General features: G+C 40.2%; 1 pseudogene; it reads left to right on the forward strand.

The window, feature by feature from the left end:
- Positions 1–1,114: 1,114 nt before the first annotated feature.
- LOC101347723 (DNA-directed RNA polymerase II subunit GRINL1A pseudogene) lies at positions 1,115–1,766 on the forward strand (annotated as a pseudogene).
- Positions 1,767–22,888: the final 21,122 nt, after the last annotated feature.

Below are 22,888 nucleotides of genomic sequence, written 5' to 3' on the forward strand. Positions count from 1 at the left end.
ACTTTTTTTTTCTCTAATTCTTTTTTTTTTTTGTATTGTACTTCAGGTGAAGGCTTACAGAACAAATAGTTTCTCATGAAACAGTAGTACACATACTGTTTTATGACATTGGGTAACAACCCCACCACATGTCAACCCTCTAACTTCTCAACCTTTTTTTTGGTGAAAATACACATAGCCAAAGATACACGATTTCAAAAATTTCTACATGCACAGTTCAGTGACATTGACTATGCTCTTCCAATTGTGCTGTTATTCTCACTTAAGATGAAGGCTTACAGAACAAAATAGTTTCTCATTTAACATTTACTACAAATGTTGCCCTATGACAATGGTTAACAACCTCACAACACATCAACAATATCCTTACTCAACCTTGGGTTCCCTATCACCAGCTTGCTTGTCCCCTTCTGCCTTCTGGCCCTTGTCACTGGACTCCTGTACCTCGTTAGTCTCATTTGGTTTTACGGGGCTGTCCACTTCCAGGCTGAATGGTGAAACTTGGAGATAACTTCACCACTGAGCTAAAAGCGTGTCTGGGGGCCATACTCTCCGGGTTTCTCCAGTCTCCTTTAGGCCGGTAAATCTGGTCCTTTTTTTGTGAGTTAGAATTATGTTCTACTTCCTTCTCCAGCTCTGTCCAGAACCCTCTGTTGTGATCCTGGTCAGAGCAGTCAGTGGTGGTAGCCAGGCACCATCTAGCTGTACTGGACTCAGTCCGGTGGAGGCCTTGGTAGCGGTGGTCCACTAGTCCTTCGGACTAATCTTTTCCTTGTATCCTGTTCTCTTCATTCTCCCTTGCTCCCGAAGGGATGAGACCAGTGGAGAATCTTAGAAGGCCACTCACAGGCTTTTAAGACCCCAGACACTACTCACCAAGGTAGAATGTAGAGCATTGTCTTTATAAACTGTGTTATGCCAATTAAGCTAGATGTTCCCCGAGACCATGGTCCCCACAGCCCGCCAGGAAAGACTTTGGTACAACGAAAGAATTATTTTCAAATTGCCCTACAGAGTTAAAAAGATCTTAGATTCTGTTGCCAGAGTCTGGCTATTCCTCTGTAGATAACACAAGTGACTAATCCAACCTCACAAAAACAGGGACTGGCATCTTATGCACAAAGGTGATGAAGAGACTTCCAGGCAGACGACCAGTGAGCAAGGCACAACTTCCAGCAGCAGGGCCAGTGCAACCTCCTCCTGGCGGGAGCCTCAGCTTCTTGTACCAGGACAAGCAAAAGACATTTCCAGCAGCCCTGAGAACCTGTTCATTGGGAAGTTACAATTGCAGACCAAGGTGAACACGACCTAGAAAAAAACTGATAACTTGACAGGCCTTTACAGTGGGACCCAGAAGTCCCATTACATGGAAGTGCTAGAAATGTGAGCCAAAAACCCAGTGCCCCCACACATCCATTTAAAACAAATGCATTACCTCCTCAATAAAATGAGTCATCTAGTCATTGTCAAGAAGAGGGTCTTCTCTTTCCTCAGAGAAAGGCAGAACAGGGATAAGAAGCACCTTAGTAACATCACAGCAGCTCGGCTTCTACCCTTTCACCATATGCCTACACAGCTGTTCTCCAGAGAACAATCCTTGGCACTTCAGAAACAGAATTATGAAGAGATGCAAACCAAGCTGGCAGCACAAAACTTAGCTAAATGACTGAATAACAAATGCAGAGTTATAATCCGGAAGAGGAGACTCGGGGAAATACTGAGAAGTAAGGGGTGAAGATGATCAGTCCTCTGATGATGAAATCTGAAGATGGCTGTTGGCTAATCTCCTAAATCTCTAACTGTTGAGATGCCATTATTTTAGATCAGTGTCAGACATTTCTGAAAAAAGGATTATAAAATTACACTAAAGTAGCAACACCAACTGGACCAATAAGCAACATAATGATAAACAAGAAAAGATTGCAGTTGTCAAGGATGTCATTTAACTTGGGTCCCCAGTCAACACCTATGGAAGCAGCGGTCAAGAAATCAAATGATGGATTGCATTGGGCAAATCTGCTACAAAAGACCTCTTTAAAGTGTTAAAAAGCAAAGAAGTCACTTTGAGGAATAAGGTGTGCCTGACCCAAGACATGTTTTCAGTCACCTCCTATGCTTGTGAAGCTTAACAATGAATAAGGAAGACCAAAGAATTGATGCCTTTGAATTATGGTGTTGGCAAAGAATATTGAATATACCATGGACTGCTCGAAGAATGAACAAATCTGTCTTGGAAGAAATACAGCCAGAATGCTCTGTAGAAGCAAGGATGGTGAGACTCTGGCTTACTTTGAACATGTTATCAGGAGGGACCAATCCCTGGAGAAGGACATCATGTTTGGTAAAGCAGCTGGTCAGTGAAAAAGAGGAAGGAAAATGAAATCAATGAGATGGATTGATACAGTGGCTGCAACAATGGGCTCAAACATAGCAACAGTTATAAGGACGGAGCAGGACCGGGCAGTGTTTCGTTCTGTTGTACACAGAGTGGCTATGAGTCAGAACAGCCTGGACAGCACGTAACAACAATAACAGCAGCAACAGCAATAACAAAAGCCCAGTTCATATTTCAGAGGCTGACTTTCATGTGCTTTAAAAGTTTAATATTTCAATATTGTGTTTAAACATATTGTATTAAAATGTTCAGTATGTCATGCGCTGGTTTGATATATTAGTAATTATTAGAGCAATTTTTTTTTTTTTTATACGCCAAGGCAAAGCATGTACCTTGGCTTTTTTCCTTATTCTTACTTCTACCAAAGAGTATTTATTATGTGTCTTTTAGCGAAACACCAAGTTGCCCCAGGTATCACCTAAAAGGAGTTAGGAAGACATAGTTACCTTCTTATCTGAGTCAAGAGGGAGCAGTTGAGAAAGTTTTATGCATATTTGCAGGAGGTTGTTGGAATGTTGAGTGTGAGGTACCTAAGAAGAAGTTCATAGGAAATGCTGAACAAGTGTTTGTTTCCTTCTCCTGGGAAGAATGCTATTTTTCTTCTGATTAGGAATAAGTAGTGCTTTTAGTAAATGCTGAAGGGTGGAGAGTCATTCTAGATGACCAGATTTGCCTGGAGTAGCCTGAAGTCTAGGAAAACTTCTAAGATGTCTGATCTGGGTGAAAGGAGTAGCTGTGCTTTACCTGAACCGAGTCATTGCTCTAACAGACAATAGGTCCAATTACAGGACACTGAAGTTTGAAAAGGAAACTAATCTTTAAAAAGCTGCAATTGAACTATTGCATTGTCAATACGTTACCTTTTTTCCCTATAAGAGGCACTTGTTGGCTGCAGAAGCCTCAGTCTCACACATATACACATATATACTTTCATGCCATTTTAAAGGATTATATGGTTTCTCCAGAGAAATGAACACTTAATGCTAACGAAGATTTTTTTTTGTCTAATGTGTTGGAGCCTTTAAACAAGATTGAAAGGAAAAATAAAATGTTAGTTAGAGCAAAAAAAATTCTTAAAGCTATGTTTACCTTAAACCTACAAATTTTATTTGTAGGACTTAATGAAATTACAATGGATTTTGTCTTAGTCATCTAGTGCTGGTATAACAGAAATATCACAAGTGGATGGCTTTAACAAAGAGAAATTTGTCTCCTCACAGTAAAGCTAAAAGTACAAATTCAGGGCATCAGCTCCAGGGGAAGGCTTTCTTTCTCTGTTGGCCTTCTCATCAATCTTCCCGCAGACTAGGAACCTCTCTGCACAGGGACCCTGGGTCCAAAGGACGCACTCAGCTCCTGGCACTGCTTTCTTGGTGGTATGAGCTCCCCTGCCTCTCTTAGCTTCTCTCTTTTATTTCTCAAGAGAGTGCCTCAAGACACAATCCAATCATGTAGATTAAATCCTGCCTCACTAACACAACTGCCTCTCATCCTCCCTTATTAACATCATAGAGGCAGGATTTACAACTTTTAGGAAAATCACACAATACCTGGAACCATGGCCCAGCCAAATTGATACACACATTTTTTTGAAGGACATAATTCAACCCATGACAGACGTTTAGCTTATACTGGTTTTAAAAATGAAAATAATCTAAACATCCAACAGTCAGGGAATTGGATAAGTAAGTTATTGTACCTCTGCATGACAAAATAATATATGCAATGGTCAAAAATGATTTTTTTAAAGTGTTGAATGACATAGAAATATTTCCATTATTAAGTAGGAATAAAAGCAGATAATTATATAATATGTAAAATATGAGCCCATTTTTGTAAAATTATATATGCAGAAGAAAAAAAAGTTGGAAGTATATACACCAATGGTGACTACATAACAACCAGAACCCATTAAAAATAATCAAATAAATTGAATTTACAGAAAGGAGTTTCCTAAAAGGAAAATCATAAACAAATAGAATAAAATAACAAACTCAGGAAAATATTTGTATCACATAACACAGAGAATTTCTTCAGTATATAATGAACTCTTTCATTCAATAAGACAAAGATTAACAAACCAATCTTGAAAGTGAAGACAAGTTTAGAAAGGAAATAGAAATGATTTTTAAACATGTGAAGTGTTAGATCTCACTCATAGTAAGAAAAAAAGCACATTAAAACCAAAACCACATACCATTCTATTTTATCTATAAACTTGGCAAAGATCAGACAGTTTGACATACTGAGTTGGCAAAAGTATAGGAAAACAGGCACTGTACTCTATTGCTGGTGAGAGTATGAATTACTGAAACTTTTATGAAGAGAAGTAGGCAAATCAAAATGTTAAGTGTGCATGCCTTTGGACCCAACAATTTTACTTAAAGAAATTTATCCCACAGTTATATTCACCCATGTATTTAATGACATATGTGTAAGGACATTCATGACAGCATTTTTCATAACAGGTGAATACTAGAAACAAATGTACACAAATAAATTATGGCACAACCATTCAATGGAATACTCTGTGATTGTTAAAAAGAGTAAGGCAACAATTTATAGCAATAAGCGCACACATCAAAAAAGAAGAAAGGGCTAAAGTCAATGCCCTAATCCTGCAACTCGAACAAATAGAAAAGAGCAGCAAAAGAGGCCCACAGCCACTAGAAGAAAGAAAACAATAAAGACTAGAGTGGAAATAAATGAAACAGAAAAGAGAAAAACAATTGAAACAATCAACAAGACTAGAAGCTGGTTATTTGAAAGGATCAATGAAATCAACAAACCACTGGCCAAATTCACAAAAGAAGAAAGGAGAATATGCAAATAACCCAAATAAGGAATGAGATGGGCAACAAAACAACAGAAACAATAGAAATAAAAAGAATCATAACAGAATACTATGAAAAATTGTACTCCAACAAATTTGAAAACAGAGGAAATGAAAAAATTCCTAGAAAAATGCTGCCTATTTAAACTAACACCAACTGAGGTAGAAAATCTGAACAGACCCATAACAAAAGAAGAAATTGAACAGGTCATGAAAAAACTACCAATAAAAAAAGAAGCCCTGGCCCTGACAGTTTCACTGGAGAATTCTAACAAACATTCAGAGAAGACTTGACACCAATACTACTCAAACTATTCCAGAACATAGAAAAGAAAGAGATACTCCCAAACTCTTTCTATGAAGCCAGCATAACCCTGATATCAAAGCCAGGCAAAGACACCACTAAAAAAGAAAATTATAGACCAATATCCCTCATGAACATTGATGCAAAAATTCTCAACAAAATTCTAGCCAATAGACTCTAATAGCATATCAAAAAATAATACATCATGCCCTAATGTGATTCATACAGGGTATGTGAGGATGGTTCAACATTAGAAAAATCAATCAGCGCAATCCACCACATAGATAAAACAAAGTAAAAGAATCACATAATCATTTCAGTAGATGCAGAAAAAGCATTTGATAAAGTCCAACACTCCTGATAAAAACTCTCACCAAAATAGGAACTGAAAGGAAATTTCTCACCATAATTAAGGGCATATACACAAAACCAACATCCAACATTGTCCTCAGTGGAGAGAGACTGAAAGCATTCCCCCTGAGAATGGGAACCAGACAAGGATGCCCTTTATCACCACTCTTATTCAACATTGTACTGGAAGTCCTAGCTAGAGCAATAAGACAAGAAAGGGAAATAAAGGGCATCCAAATTGGTAAGGAAGAAGTAAAACTATCCATGTTCACAGACGATATGAACCTATACGTAGAAAATCTCAGAGAATCCACAAGAAAGCTACTGGAAATAATAGGAGGATTCAGCAAAGTGGCAGGGTACAAGATCAACATACGAAAATCAGTTGGATTCCTCTACATAACAAAGAAAGCTGAAAAGGAAATTAGGAAAACAATACCATTTACAATAGCCCCCCAAAATATAAAATACTTAAGAATAAACCTAACTAGGGACATAAAAGACTTATACAAAGAAAACTACAAAACACTACTGCAGGAAACCAAAAAAGACTTATAGAAATGGAAGAAACATACCATGCTCATGGATAGGAAGACTTAATACTGTGAAAATGTCAATACTACCCAAAGCAATCTATAGATAAAATGCAATCCCCATCTAAATTCCAACAACGTTATTTAATGAGATAGAAAAACTCATGAATGATTTTATGTGTAGAACATTACTGAAAAAAAAGAACAAAATAGGGAGGCCTCACACTACCTGGTTTCAGAACCTGCTACACAGCTACAGTAGTCAAAACAGCCTGGTACTGGTACAACAGCAAACACACAGACCAATGGAACAGAATTGAGAACTCAGAAATAAATCCATCCACTTATGGACACCTGATTTTGACAAAGGGTCAAAGTTCATTAAATGGGGAAGAGATGGTCTCTTCAACAAATGGTGATGGCAAAACTGGATATCCATTTGCAGAAAAATGAAACAGGATCTGTACTTCACCCCATACGCAGAAACTAACTTGAAATGGATCAAAGACCTAAGTGTAAAACCTAAATCTATAAAGTTCATGAAAGAAAAATAGGGACATTGTTAGGGGCCCTAATTTATGGCATAAATAGAATACTAAACATTACTAAAAATGCACAAACTTCAGAAGATAAATTAGATAACTGGGACCTCCTAAAAATTAAATACTTATGGTTATCAAAAGACTTTTCCAAGAGAGTGAAAAGGGAACCTACAGACTGGGAAAAAATCGTTGGCAATGAAATATCTACTAAAGGTTTAATCCCTAAAATGTACAGAAAACTTCAACAACTCAACAATAAAAAGATAAGCAACCCAATCACAAAATGGACAGAAGACATGAACAGACACTTCACCAAAGAGGACATTCAGGTGGCCAACAAATACATGAAAAGATGCTCATGATCATTAACAATTAGAGGGATGCAAATCAAACTCACGATGAGATACCATTTCACTCCTGCAAGTATGGCACTGATAAAAAATCCAGATAAATGCTGGCGAGGTTGTGGGGAGATTGGAACTCTCATATACTGCTGGTGGGAATGTACGATAGTACAACCACTATGGAAAGCGATATAGTGCTTCCTTTAAAAGCTAGAAATAGAAATATCATATGATCCAGCAATCTCACTCCTAGGACTATATCCTAGAGAAATAAGAGCCATCACATGAATAGACATATGCACACCTGTGTTCATTGAAGCATTATTCACAACAGCAAAAAGATGGAAACAACCTAAGTGCACATTAACAGATGAATGGATAAACAAATTATGGTACATACACACAATGGAATGCTACGCAATGATAAAGAACAATGATGAATCCACAAAATATCTCACAACATGGATGAATCTAGAAAGCATTATGCGAGTGAAAAAGTCAATCACAAAAGGATAAAGGCTGTATGAGACCACTGTTATAAAAACTCAAGAAAAGGTTTACAAACAGAAACAATCTTTGACAGTTGCAAGGGAGGGGAGAGGTGGAAAGGAGAAATCACCAACTAGATAGTAGACAAGTAGACAATACACTTGGAGGGACCAAGTTACTGGGGCTGAGGGCTGAAGGACTATGGTCTCAGGGGCCATCTAGGTCAACTGGCGTAACATAGTTCATAAAAATGGTGAGTAGAGTCTGGGGTTTTAAAAGCTTGCAAGTAGCCATGTAAGATACATTTATTGGTCCCATCCAGTTCAGAGCAAAGGAGAATGAAGAAAACCAAAAATACTAGTCCAGAGGACTAGTGGACCACATGAACCACAGCCTCCACAAGCCTGAGCCCAGAAGAACTAGATGATGCCTGGCTAGCACCACTGACCACTCTGACAGGGATCACAATAGAGTCCCAGAGATAGAGGGAGAAAAATGTAAACCTTCATCAAATCCAGCAAAAAAAAAAAAAAAAAGACCAGACTAACTGGTTTGACAGAAACTGGAAGAACCTGAGACTTTGGCCCCTGGACACCCTTTTAACTCAAAACTGAAGCCACCCCCGAAGTCTACTTTTCAGCCAAAGATTAGACAAAACTATAGAACAAACAATAGCACACGTGAGGAACATGTGTCTTAGATCAATCAAGTATAGGAGATCAAATGGGCAACACGCGCCCAAAAGCAAAGATGAAAAGATAGGAAGGGACAGGAAAACTGGATGAATGGAAATGGGTAGCCAGAGGTGGAAAGGGGAAGAGTGCTGACACTGCAGGGATTGCAACCAATGTCACAAAACAATCTGTGTATAAATTTTTGAATGAGAAACTAAGTCTTTCACCTAAACCAAACCAAAAACAAACAAACAAACAAACAAAAAAACCCACCAAACCCATTGCCTTTGAGTCAATTCTGACTCATAGCGACCCTAAAACTGCCCCATATGGTTTCCAAGGAGTACCTGGAGGATTCAAACTGCCAACCTTTTGGTTAGCAGCCGTAGCTCTTAACCACTACACCACCAGGGCTGCCAACTTTCACCTAAAGCACAATTAAAAAAATAAAAGGCAAGAAAGGCCACAGTGGTAGTGGGAGGGGTGGGAGGAACACCTCACCCTGACTGTAAAATAGAGGAGTGGTCCACAGCGAAAGGTCACAGGGAGCTCCAGCAGCTCCTGCAGCTCCTACAGCTCCTACAGCTCCAGGCAGATTTAGATACATCACAATGGAAGGGAGTTCTGGGCTGAAAGCAAACAGATATTTTTATCCAGGGGTTGTAAGACTGCAAGGGTGTTTAAAAAAAAGATTCTCAGAACCTCCAAAGATGCATATCAGTTGCAGCTAGGTTAAAAGAAAACTAATAATAATAGTTCATCATAATAACAACCTACATATATTTGTAGCCTCCTGGTTTACAGAGTGTTTTTGTTTAAATTATTTCACTTGATCTTCACAACAACATTAAAGACAGAGGACATGTTATTATCCAGGCTTAAGGTCACACTATAAAATTTTACATCAATTCAGAGAAGTACTTCAAAGATATAATTCATAATTATTGTTTGAAATTGTAGCTAAAATTGGCTGCTACTAAAATTATTTCAGGTATGTTTAGATCTCTCTGATATCCATAGAGACATCTTTAAAGGTCCCTAAGAAAAGGCTGGCAATCTGCTTCCATTAAGATAGCTGTTGTTGTTAGTTGTCAGCGAGCTGATTCCAACTTATGGCAACCGCATGTGTTCAGAGTGGAACTGCTCCATAGGGTTTTCAAGGCTGTGACCTTTTGGAAGTAGATAGCCAGTCCTGTCTCCTGAGGTGCCTCTGGGTGGTTTCGAACCGCCAACCTATTGGCTAGTAGTCGAGCATTTAACCATTTGCACCACCCAGGGACTTCCCATTAAGAGAGTACAGTCAAGAAAACCCAATGGAGTAGTTCAACTCTGCACATGTAGGGTCGTCATGAGTTGGAATCGACTTGACAGCAACTAACAACAACAACAACCACATGGTGAGCGGCAGGTCCGGGTGTGGACGTGGTCTTTGACCTCAGTCCTCCCCTCAGTCTCTCTGCAGCATAGTCTCTTAATGTGTAACCCATGCCCACATTGTCCCACTGCTTACACTGTTGTCTACAGAGCTAAGAGTTCATGATTGGTCGGTATTTGCTTTGATTGTAATAAGGGTTTCATTATAAAAAGAAAAAAAAAAAAAGTAAGGCACCCATTCCTGAATTTATATGAAAATATCTCCAAAATATAGTAAGTAAAAATGCAAGGTATACAGTTGTGTAATTGAACACTATCATTTTGTAATAATGATAATAATAAGCTAAAGATGTGTGTGTGTGGTTACATACATATCATACCTACACTTATACAGACACATATCTGTATGGGCATAGAACATCTCTGGAGAGTACACAAGGAGATTGATAAATTGTTTCTCTTATAATTTTGAGGGCTGGTTGGACAAGCTCCCAGCAGTTAATTAATTCTTACTCTTGCCTCAAAACTGCCCCTCTTTCATTTCTCCATTTCCAAGAACGTACAACCACTTAATCCAGTTGATAGTGTCATAGAATGAGAATCAGTTGTGTTACTTCTTTTGCTCACCCACTACCAACTACCACCCTACTAAATTAATCATCACATCTTGCTAATTTTACCTCCAAAACTTATCTCAACTTTGTCTATTCTGCGGCAGAAGATGCTGGTTGTCCTCTGATAGTTGTTCCTGTCATCCTTAGTTACAGAACTCTTGATTTTCAACTGGACCTGTAGTCTAGAATGACCATTTTACTTCCCAACATCTCCTGCAACCAGATGGGAATATGAAAGTCAGTTTTGTCCAATGAGCCGTAAATAAGTATCATTGTAATTTTTAAAAATGCCCTTAAAGAGAAGGGGCGTACACTTTTTCCTCCATTTCTTATTCATTGGAATGAAAAGAACATGTCTGGAATGAAAGCAGCCGTCTTGAGCCCGGAGGTGGAAATAAGATGTTGAGAAACAAGATAGAGTGTAGTCCGTGATTTTGGAGCCACCAGTCTAACTCTAGACTGGCTATGCGTGGACTTCACTTACATGAGAGAGAAATTAACACTATCTGTTCAAGTCACTGTATTTGAGGTTTTCTGTCACAGCTACTCCTAATCTCACATGACAAAATGTCTCTCCATGTCAACCATCATCCTCCTGTTCCAAATCCACTCCAACTCACCTGAACTACCACAACTGCCTCTTAACTGTCCTTGTCACATCCAACCTTGACCTCTCTCTCCATTCTCCATATTCCAACCAGAATATTCTTGTAACAATGCGTTCAAGATCAAATTGCTTGTTGTTTATAATCCCTTTATGAATGCTCATTAGTTGGAGGATAAGTTTAAAATTCTCACCAAAACGAGAATCAGGGAGGAGCGTAAGAATGAAAGCGAGAGTTAGAGCACGAGTGCAAGAGGGCAGTTTGCAAGGATATTTGAAGTTGGAATTTGAGAGAAGATGAGAGCTTCTGGAAGAGGCTCTGTCCATAAGGAGTATTTTAAGCAGTGCGAAGACAGGGAGAAATATTTCAGGAAGTTTGTCTATGCATTAGGGATGTTTTTGCCATCTTAGGCATTTCCTTATTATCTTAGTAAATCTTGATTTTTTTAAAAAAATTACTACTTTGTTGTTGATATGTGTTCATTAAATTCAATGTTATACACAAGTTATGTACTATCCAAGAAAACAGCATAAGGATACTTGCTTTTATTCAGGTTATAGTTATAGATTTTATTTTTATCAAAAATTCCTGAGTACCACTATCATGTGTTCTGTAATTTATATTTACATACTTCAGCATAGACTACCTACTGGTTCTAATCTACCCTCCTGGAGTGATCTATTACCCTAATGAGGAACGCTCACTCCAAAGTGGTAGCTAGTATTTCAAAGACTGACTGAGAGGCTGTACTCTAGAAGTGGCTCTTACAAGTTTATCAACTACCTTTATCAACGATGTAGATAATTACCATAATGAATGATAGCAATGATTTTTCATTAGTGGAATTAATGGTCTTCGAGACATGTGGCTTGGCTAAAAGTACTGTAAAGATTTTCTTCCTGATCCTGCACAAAAAACAAAACCAAACCAAAAAAACCCCCCAAGCACACCAGCTGCCATTGAGCTGATTTGGACTCATGGTGACCCCGTGCATGTCAGATTAGAATTGCTTCAAAGGTTTTTCATGGCTGTGACCTTTCAGAAGCACATCACCAGGACTTTATTCCGAGGAGCCTCTGATGGGTTCGAACGGCCAACATTTCATTAGTAGCCTAGCACTTAACCATTTGTGCTGTCCAGAGGGATACAAAAGCTAGCAAGAACATTAGTCTGTATCATCTGGAATGTACTCTGAGCTTGATTCCAGACAGAAGAGCTACTGATTCAGGAGATTCTTGCTGTCTGTATCCAACTATAGAGTTAGCTGAATCTAATGGCCACATTTTCCCCTCATGGACCTTTCCTATGAAGTATTGTCAGAGGACCTAAAAGATCACATCTGATCATTTGGGAGCCTGCTCGCTACTAAATGGCAGTATGTGTGGCAGGATTTTGTCTAAAACTTGCTTCCATCATATCCTGGTAGGAAGTTGTGAGCAGGAGGTTATAACCCCCACCAGAGTCTAATCATCAAGGACCACTGACATTTACCAAGAAGAACCCAGTGGTGTGCATGAGCAAATTAATTTGGGTCATTTCACAACATGTACCTCAATGATGATGTAGATTGAGGATTACAATCTCTAAGATTCTCCAGCTATGAGATTCCATAGTCAACAACTTACATAAAATCTGCACGTACCTGCCTTCCATGCCTGGAAGCAGTTATAGAACAACAAGGTGCCCCCTGTCCTTTAACCTTTCTTTAGGTGTTGATTCTTTTCCATCAATATGAATAAATTAACTAGGTTTTTCCTAAACCAGCAATCCCTGTTTTCAAAGGTACTATTAAGTAACAACCAAAAAACATAACCCATTGACGTCGAGTCGATTCCGACTCATAGCGACCCTATGGGACAGAGTAGAACTGCCCCATAGGGTTTCCAAGGAGTGCCTGATGGATTCGAACTGCCGACTTTTGATGCTATTAAGTAGTGATGGCGTACCTGATGTTAGCAATCACTGGAACTCAGCAACGTTAAGGCCCCAGGAGAGTGGAGTGGATGTGGCTTCTCACCTCCCTGCCCAAGGATGCTCCTGTCTGAATCTTGCCACCTGAAGTGAGATATTTTATGATGAACGGAGCTGCTCCACTCCTTCCTCCTTAAATGTCTAGATTGAAAGCTTCTTACTAATGTCTCTGGCTGCCCCTTCAGTGGAGGTGCCTTCACCAGCAGCAGAAGTTCTGTCACTGGGGGGAAGACCAGCTGGAGACCCAGAATGGGATTATGAAGTCCAGTGCAGCATTAACCAGCACTGTTCCACAGGACTAGCCATCTCTCTCTTTTAAGGAGGAGTCCCAAATTCTACCCAAGCCAAGATTTTACTGAGCACCAATTGTGTGCCAAGCACAGTGGTGCTGTGAGTACAAAGGTAAACAAGATAGACCTAGTCCTTGGCCTCATGATACTCTTAGTCTTACCGACTGGAGTGTGCTCTGAAAAGAAAGGTCCAAAGCGCAATAAGAACATAAACCAAGTGGGTTTAATCTTGCCTCAAATGTGTTAAATGGGAAACTTAAGATGAGTAGGAGTAATATATGCATAGTTAAATTTATAAATAAATACATATACATATGTTGAAGTTATATATTTAATTTTTTTTTACTGCCAGAATGATGAAAAAACACTTGCAGATCACTGCCCTTAATCCTCACCTCCATTAGAATCACCCAAGTCTTATTAAAAATACAGACTCTCAGTTTCTAGCCATAGTAATTATATTTGGTAGATTTGGGGTGAGGTCCAGGAAAATGTTTAATAAGCAATCTAGGTTTTTGATGAATCCTGCTCTGCAGACCAGGAATACCTGGGCAACACAATGGTTAAGTACTTGACCACTAGCCACAAGGTTTGCGGTTTGAACTCACCTAGAGGCGCCTCAGAAGACAGGCCTGGTGATCTGCGTCTGAAAGGTCACGGCCTTGCAAACTCTATGCAGCAGTTTTACTCTGCACACATGGGGTCACCATGAATCAGAACTGGCTTGATGACAACTAAGAAAAAAAAGACCTGCCAACCAGTTCCCTAGAAGGCTCATTGAATTTTCTTCCAGGCCCAAAGAAGGTCCTTGAAGATAGTCGATGCTTAGGGTGTAGGTGAATTTTGTTTATTTTTGTGTTTTTGTGGCATTTGAATATTTTGCTTGTTAGTATCCAAAGTGGCCCAGTTTCTGGGTTTATGTGGTAACAGTTTAGCTGCATGACTCTGGGAGCTACTCTTAGCAGTCAAATCCCTCCCTGGGCTTCCTTTACCCCTGTCCCCATCTTATAGCTTCAGAGTTCCTCGATGCTGTCTCTTCATCGACCATCTGTCTTCCCCCTTGCTCAGGACAGAGAGGCTTACCAGGACCAGAACTTTCAGTCCTAAAACCAGAGAAGTCCTGGGAGAACCAGGACAAGTTGGTCCCCTAGCAAGGAGTTGGCTGTCAATAAACAGCTATGCATTTGAAGTGCTAGAAAGAAGGTTCAGAGTCAGAAAACGGGGGTGGGGCGGAATTTAACACTTGCTAGGAGGGCTGGTTTCCTGAGCCCAATTATTCCTAAGCCTTCTTTGTTTTCATCCATCTAACTTCCACCCAGATTTGTGGAAACAGGAACTGCAACAAGGCTATTAACTAGAATTTGAAACTAATGTTAATTTTAGCTGCTGGCAGCCTGCAGAGACTTGGAAATGTCAAGTGTTACATGACCCTCATGCTGTTTGGAGGCGGACAATAATTGATAAACCAGTGCCCATGTCCCTAAGTGTTGTCAGTCAATCCAATCAGATGCTGTCTCTCTCTGGTTTCAGATAATTAGGAGTCATGTTTTGTAAATCCTGTGGCGTGAGGGGTTGTAGCTGATCCACCACGTGGCAGGCCTCCTGCAGAGAACAGCTTCTGTTCCTTATGATCTTTGTTAAAACAAGAATGAGAAGGAAAGTTATGTGTGAAACCCCTTTCCTTCAAGTTGAGTCTTGTTCCTAGGACTCCATTCTTGCTAGATTGCCTGGTGGGAAAGTGTTACTCTACTCAGGGAAGAAGCCATGAGCTAATTTTCATGGAGAACCACCTATGTGTTAGGACTTGTCATTAGATGCCACCGAGTCAATTCCGACTCACTGTGACCCCGTGTGACAGAGTAGAACTGCCCCATAGGGTTTTCTTGGCTTTAATCTTGATGGAAGCAGATTGCCAGGTCTTTTTCCAGCAGAGCGGCTGAGTGAGTTTGAACGCCAACCTTTCAGTTAGCAGCCGAGAGCTTAACTGCTGCATCATCAGGGCTCAGGACCTGTCATAGCTATTTTAAAAGCCCAATTTCCCTTGATCTCAAATCAACTCTAGGAAACAGGCATTTACAATTCCCTTTTACAAATGAGGAAATCAAATCGATGCTCAGAGAAGTCAGCAGAGTCAAGGTTACACAGCCAGAAAGTTTGGAGCAGAAATCCAGCCAGCAGAAATGGAGTTCCCTGAGCAGCAGCTTCTTCTTCACCTGACACTCTGCTTCTCCCCATGAGGTTCCTGCACCTTGCTGATTGATGTTCAGTGTAATGAACAGGGGGCAAGGGAGGAGGAAGCCTTTTAAAACCCAGACCTCAGCAATGGGAGCAACACTTCTCTGAGCAGCCCCTGGTTTCTTGGACAGACAGGCAGTATCCAGGCACTGTTTCAATATTGTCTCTGAAAAAGCAGCCCAAGTTGACCCTGATGGTTCCTGCTCCTGAAGGGATTCAATACTGCCTTTCACACAAGGTACTTGTCGACACCAGGTGTGTTCCTGGTGGCTTTTGGCTGAAGGGCATTGACAAAGTGAATCACCAGCCCTGCCACTCAATAAGGCTAAAACCTTGAACAATCTTTCCCCTTCTTTGGGCCTCGTTTCTCACCTGAAAAGTAGAAAAGCAGATATGACTTAAAAAACCCACTGCTGCCGAGTCGATTCCGACTCATAGTGACCCTGTAGGACAGAGTAGAATTGCCCCATGGGGTTTCCAAGGAGTGGCTGGTGGATTCGAACTGCCAACCTTTTGGTTAGCAGCTGAGCTCTTAACCACTACATCACCATGGCTGCTGATATGAGTTAGACAGTCATAAATAATCTAGATACATATATAAATACTTGGATATTTCTTTAATGAGTACTCATTCCTTCTCAGCAATGGCAAACTAAATTTAAACCAATCTGGAAAACTTGGCCTAATCTAAATTTTTTTCTATCATTTCTTGTTTAAAATGTTATCTTCTTAAGTAATGTCATCATTTATCAGTTATTCTGACCTCTAACACTCTGTCTATAAACTTCCAGATAGCTCTCATACTTGACCGTGGCACCACAAGTCTGGATGAGCGTAGGTGATAAAAAGGAGATTCATCAGATTCTTGGTCATTCTGCTGCTACTTTTCATGGATGATCTTACAAAACAGTCCTGTTACATTTCTCATCAGGTGAGTGGCCTTAGCTTGTCCCACTGACAGAAAAGACCTCTAGCAGTGGGCTGGTGGCAAGACAGCCCCTGGTACCCATTAACTTCCAGGTTCACTCAGGGCTCACAAGAATATTAAAGTGTCCATGTATTGCAATGCAGTGGGGACACAGCTGCCCCCTTCCCTCTCTCCCTGGCTCCCTCAGCTGTCCCTTTTCACAATCCTCCATGTCCAGCATTTATAGAATTCCAGATAAGAGGCAAGCATCAGCTCACATCTTCAAATAGACTCAAAGCTTCTTGGGAATTCTCTTGGGCCCCCTCCCACATGCAGCAGCCCACACTTGCCCCCAAAAAAGGAGGAGGGAGAGATAAAGAAACTTCAGTTAAGAACATGGCTTCTGCTCTCTCCAGAAGACCTTCTCATTTCTTTCCAGAACTCTTTGTGTCTTCTTCTCTGGCAAGAGAAACAGACAACCCAGCCAGGTTGCGTTACTCATCTTTGCTTCCAGCTTCCCACCCAGGGTGACTCCCGAGGGCCTGCATTTTCACAGAACCCCATTTGGAACACCACAGTTTCTTTCCTCTTCTGCTGGTGAACATGTAGGTCATAACAAAAATGAGCCCTGAAACTTGCTGAAATGACACTAATCAGTGCTTGACTTTCTTCTCACAGCTGGAGGCAGGAACTAGGCCCTCAGTGCTTGGTCTAGACTCGACTCTGTGGGGAACTCCCAACTGAAGTTAATGTCTGTCTGAATGGAACGTATGTGTAGTGGTGTGTGTGTGTGTGTGTGTCACTGTGTGTGTGCGTGTGTCACTGTGTGTGTGAATTGCAACAACTGCGATGGAGATATTTTTCTCTCAGTCTTTTCTCCTTCCCTTCACTGTGTGCGGGATGAGTCACACAGCTATTACAGAGGCTGCTCCATGAAGCTTGGGTTGGAACTTTTCCATCCTTCTGAGCTCTCAAGAGAGAAGGTGGGATAAAAATAACATTGGAAAGAGAAAGAAGTGGGTGGTTCTGCTTTCCTTTCACCTATAGAATTAAAAAACAAGTAATATTCATCAGGTAAAATTTGCTAGCATTGTTGTGGTTTCAAAGTGAGAGAAGTGGGGCTGACAAGGAGATGAAGCAAGTCTTAGATGGCTAAGAGGGAGAGAGTGAGGAATGGATTAGTTGCAGCACAAGACAGTTTCATCAAAATGCAGTGAAATTTGTCTATAATAGTGGGTTAAGAGCAAATACATTCTGTATGAATTCACCCTAAGGGGGAAAAAAAATCACAACCTGTACAAAACTTTAGCTCCAAAATAGTTCAGTGCAGAGGTGTTTTTAATAAGGAAACCATGGTGCAGTTGTTAAGGTGCTTGGCTGCTAACCAAAAGGTTGGCAGTTTGAACTCACCAGCTACTTTGTGGGAGAAAGATGTGGCAGTCTGCTTCCGTAAAGATTACAGCCTCAGAAACCCTATGGGGCAGTTCTAACTCTGTCCTACAGGGTAGCTATGAGTCAGAATTGACTCGACGGCAGTGGGTTTTTTTTGGTTTTGGGAAACCTAAGTGACTTACAAGATAGGGCAGGCTAAGTAAGCTATCCACGTGATGGAACTCTACACAGTCTTTAAAGCACTGGGGGAAAATAATTAATAAAATCAAAAGATTAGGTAGAAATGGAAGCCACAAAGCTAAATAAGCACAAACCACTGTGACACATAGGAAGAGCATGTGCAACAGAAGTCAAGTGGAAGTTAGACAAAGATGAGAAGGTGAGGTGAATCCATTAGGACAGAACAGCACGATGAAATTTCAGGGGAATGAAATGTCCTTGGGTGGCACAAATGGTTTGCACTCGGCTGGTAACCAAAAGGTTGGCGGTTCAAACTGACCCAGAGGCATAGCAGAAGACAGGCCTGGCGATATGCTTCTGTAAAGATTACAGCCAAGAAAACCCCATGGAGCAGTTTTACTCTGTAACACATGAGGTCTCCTAAGTCACAAATTAACAACAAAGCTCAGGGGCATGGAAACCATAGTGTGCCCAAGGAGTTTGTGCTGCTCAAGTGTGAAGTTCTAGAGGAAGAAGCAAATGTCAATTAGGCTGAAGTTGTGGACTGACTTTATAAAGTAAAATGAGAAACCAGGAAAGCAACATGGTCAGATAGTGATTTGGGATAAGGCTGTCTGGAGGCAATGTGGAAAGGGATGTGGGGTGGAGTGAAAGGGAAAAGGGAAAGTATAAAAAGCCTGGCATCAAAGAGTACTGCATGGTCCAAATATTAGATGGTGGTAGTCCGAACTAGTGTAATGAGGAAGGGAAAGAGGAGATGGATTGAGAAATATTTAGGAGGTCAAATAGGCAAGGTTTGGTGGTTGGCTGTTCAGTTGTCCGTTACATGGACAGCAGAAAGGAATCTGTAGGCTTTGATCGGGTGCAGACTCTGAAGAAATCATAGGCTATGTGATGGGACATCCTAGATTTTCTAGAATCATTCTGTTGAAAATATTCATCCTATAATCAGATTATATGTCAAACTATGTATTTTGGCTCAGAAAAATGTTGTTAGGACAGGAATGCTTGGTAGAGTACCTGGTTTATATAATTAGGCATTTAATGCTTTTTAGAAATAATAACAAAAAAGGAACTTGAGCTTTCAATATCCTGCCTTTGTAAAAAGCCCACAGAGCGTCTGTAACTCGAAAGGATAATGTCTAAGGTAAAGATGATAAATATCTTCTATCTATAGTTTATGTGCCAATATAATAACTTCTCAGTGATAGATAAGTTAGGAATAAATTTATCTGCAGATAACAGGAAATCTGTTATTTTCTACTTTATAGTATATTTACAATATTACCTTTCTATTTTATTTTCAGTCTTGATGTCAGTTTATATGGTATATTATGGCAAAGTGAGCTATGAAAAGGATTTAAGATATTTCTAGACATTAATTCAGGTAACTGGGTGAATAAAGTATGTTTTTAGCCACATGTAATTTTTTAAATTACTTCCTGGAATTTTCCTTAGTGGTGGCAAGAATTTCTTTGGTTGGCAAGCAATGGGACCAAATATAATTTTTAATCTTCCCAAGTGTTTGCCCTGCATCTTCCCACATGTTTGCCCTGCTTAGTATATTACATAAGTTGGAGTTGGCACAGATGTAGTCAAAGAATGGGTGGGATTGGAGCCTTTTTACTGAGCAGTGCTTTGTCTCCATCTGCTGGGTAACTTTAGCTTTCTAACGTCACAACCTTGGCAATGGTTCTCAAGCCTGGTAGCACATTAGGATCACCTGGTGCTTGTAAACAACCCAGTAATTCCCTCGCCCCCAGCCTCTCCACAGGGAGAACAATTCAATCAGAAGCTCTGGGATAAGACTGTGATGTCAGTATTTTTTTTTTTTTAAAGCTCTACAGGCAAGTTTGACGTACAATTAGGGTAAGAACCACTGAAATGGAAAATACTCTAAATCAGTGATGAATACTTAGACAATCATTCCTCCTATAAAATTAACATGAAGAAAAAGAGCAATCTATGGAGGTAAATTATACAATCATCCAAAGACTCTTCTACATCTTTCAGAAGGGAAATCATCCAGGAATTGCTAAGAATATAGAAATCTATATTCCTTTTTGTGTAACTCCCCCAGTGATGTGCTGAGCAAAGACACACACACAGAGACTGGTCCCTGGGCAAAACTATCAAGTTGTTTCAATCTGATTTTGCTACCTTAGATGTTTACAGAAAATATTCTTATATATTTTCTCATTTAATCCACTCAAGAGCCTCCTTTGTTTTCTAATTTTTTTATTGTTGTAGTTTAAATGAAGTTTATATTTCAAGTTAGTCTTCCTTACAAAAATTTATACATACATTGTAATGTGACCCTAATTGCTCTCCCCATACTGCGACAGCGCACTCCTCCTTTCCACCCCTGATTCCTCATGTCCATTCAGCCAGCTCCTAACCCTCTCTGCCTTCCCATCTCACCTCCAGACAGAAAGAAGGTGCCCATTTAGTCTCTTGTATCTACTTGGGCTAAGAGGCACACTCCTCACGAGTATCACTTTATGTCCCACAGTCCAGTCCAATCCCTGTCTGAAGAGTTGGCCTCAGAAATTATTTTATTTCTGGGCTGATAGAGAATCTGGGGGCCATGCTTTCCGGGGTTCCTCCAGTCTCAGTTAGACCATTAAGTCTAATCTTCTTACTCGAATTTGAGTTCTGCACCCCACCTTTCTCATGCTCCATCAGGGACTCTCTGTTGTGTTCCCTATCAGGGCGGTCATTGGTGGTAGCTGGGCACCATCTAGTTCTTCTGATCTCAGGCTGATGAAGTCTCTGGTTTATGTGGCCCTTTCTGTCTCTTGGGCTACTACTTTACTTGTGTCTTTCGTGTTCTTCATTCTCCTTTACTCCAGGTGGTTGGGAACAACTGATGTATCTTAGATGGCCGCTTGCAAGCTTTTAAGACCCCAGATGCCACTCACCAAAGTAGGATGCAGAATATTTTCTTAAAAAGCTTTGTTATGCCAGTTTACCTAGATGTCCCCTGAAAGCATGGTCCCCAGACCCCTACCCCTGCTATTTTGTCTCTCAAAGTGTTTGATTGTATTCAGCAAACGTCTTAGCTTTGGTTTAGTCCAGTTGTGCTGACTTCCCCTGTAGTGTGTGCTCTCCTTCCCTTCACCTAAGATAATTCTTACCTACTGTCTAGTTAGTAAATAACCCTCCCTCTCCCTCCCCACCTTTGTAACCATCAAAGAATGTTTTCTTCTGAGTTTAAACCTTTTCTTGAGTTCTAGTAATAGTGGTCTTATACAATATTTGTCCTTCTGTGACTGACTAAATTCACTCAGCATAATGACCTCCAGATTCCTCCATGTTATAAGATGTTTCACGGCTTCATCATTGTTCTTTATCGTGTAGTATTCCATTGTGTGGATATACCATAATTTGTTTATCCATTCGTCCATTGATGGGCACCTAGGTTGTTTCCATCTTTTTGCTATGGTGAACAGTGCTGCAATGAACATGAGTGTGCATATATCTATTCGTGTGATGGCTCTTATTTCTCTAGGATGTATTCCAAGGAGTGGGATAGCTGGATCATACGGTACTTCTATTTCTAGCTTTTTAAGGAAGCGCCAAATTGATTTCCAGAGTGGTTGTAACATTTTACATTCCCACCAACAGTGTATAAGTGTTCCAGTCTCTCCACAACCTCTCCAGCATTTATTATTTTGTGCTTTTCTGATTAGTGCTAGCCTTGTTGGGGTGAGATGATATCTCATTGCAGCTTTGATCTGCATTTCTCAAGAGCCTCTTAACGTGGGCATTCCTTCCTTCCCTAAGTACCAATTCTTGCCTAAGAACTCAGATTCCTAGAGAACCTTAGGTAAGCACTCAGACCCTGCTTTTCCCTCCATCTTCTGGCTCATTAAAACTTGCTTTGCTGGATCTGCTTCTTTCTCAGCTTGCTAACTTTTTAAAAAGTTTCTCAAACTAATTTTCCCTGATAGTGGCTCTGTCCTGATCCTGATGTTATAAGGACATTATTGGTATAAAATCTAGTCATTATAAAAGGAGACCAAGTTCTGCCATTGGTAATGTTGCTATAGATGGTTCTGATCAACCTCTTGCTAAGAACAACTAGAAATGCTGTACAAAATACATGCCATTGTGGAAATAAATAGAGACCATTCAGATTAGAATGAGCAAAGACTATTTATTCAGAACTTGCTATAGCAAGAGAGTCAGTCATCACTTGCATTTGGCAGAAACTCAAAAGCAGATACAGGAGTCTGAAAACTTGGTAGTGGAAAAAAGGAATGGCGTCAGGTATGCCCTGATTGGAGGCTGTTTGCATAGGGAAGCTGGAGGGGGGCTTACTAGAAGTCAGGCATCCTATGTAATTGGTTGTTGTTGTTGGGTGCCACTGAGTAGATTCCAACTAATAGTGACTCAATGTGATAGAGTAGAACTTCCCTATAGGGTATGAATCTAGGAAAATTGAAAATCATCAAAAATGAAATGGAACGCATAAACATGGATATCCTAGGCATTAGTGAGCTGAAATGGATTGGTATTGACCATTTTGAATTGGACAATCATATGGTCTCCCATGCAGGGAATGACAACTTGAAGAGGAATGGTGTTGCATTCATCGTCAGAGAGAACATTCAAGATTTATCTTGAAGTACAACGCTGTCAGTGATACAATAATATCCATACGCCTATGAGGAAGACTAGTTAAAATAACTATTATTCAAATTTACTCACCAACCACTAAGGCCAAAGATGAAGAAACTGAAGATTTTTACCAATTTCTGCAGTCTGAAATTGATCGAACATGCGATCAAGATGCACTGATAATTACTGGTGATTGGAATTTGAAAGTTGAAAACAGAGAAGGATCGGTAGT

The sequence above is a fragment of the Trichechus manatus genome, unplaced genomic scaffold (genome assembly GCF_000243295.1).
Source record: "Trichechus manatus latirostris isolate Lorelei unplaced genomic scaffold, TriManLat1.0 scaffold00007, whole genome shotgun sequence".
Taxonomy (NCBI): domain Eukaryota; kingdom Metazoa; phylum Chordata; class Mammalia; order Sirenia; family Trichechidae; genus Trichechus; species Trichechus manatus.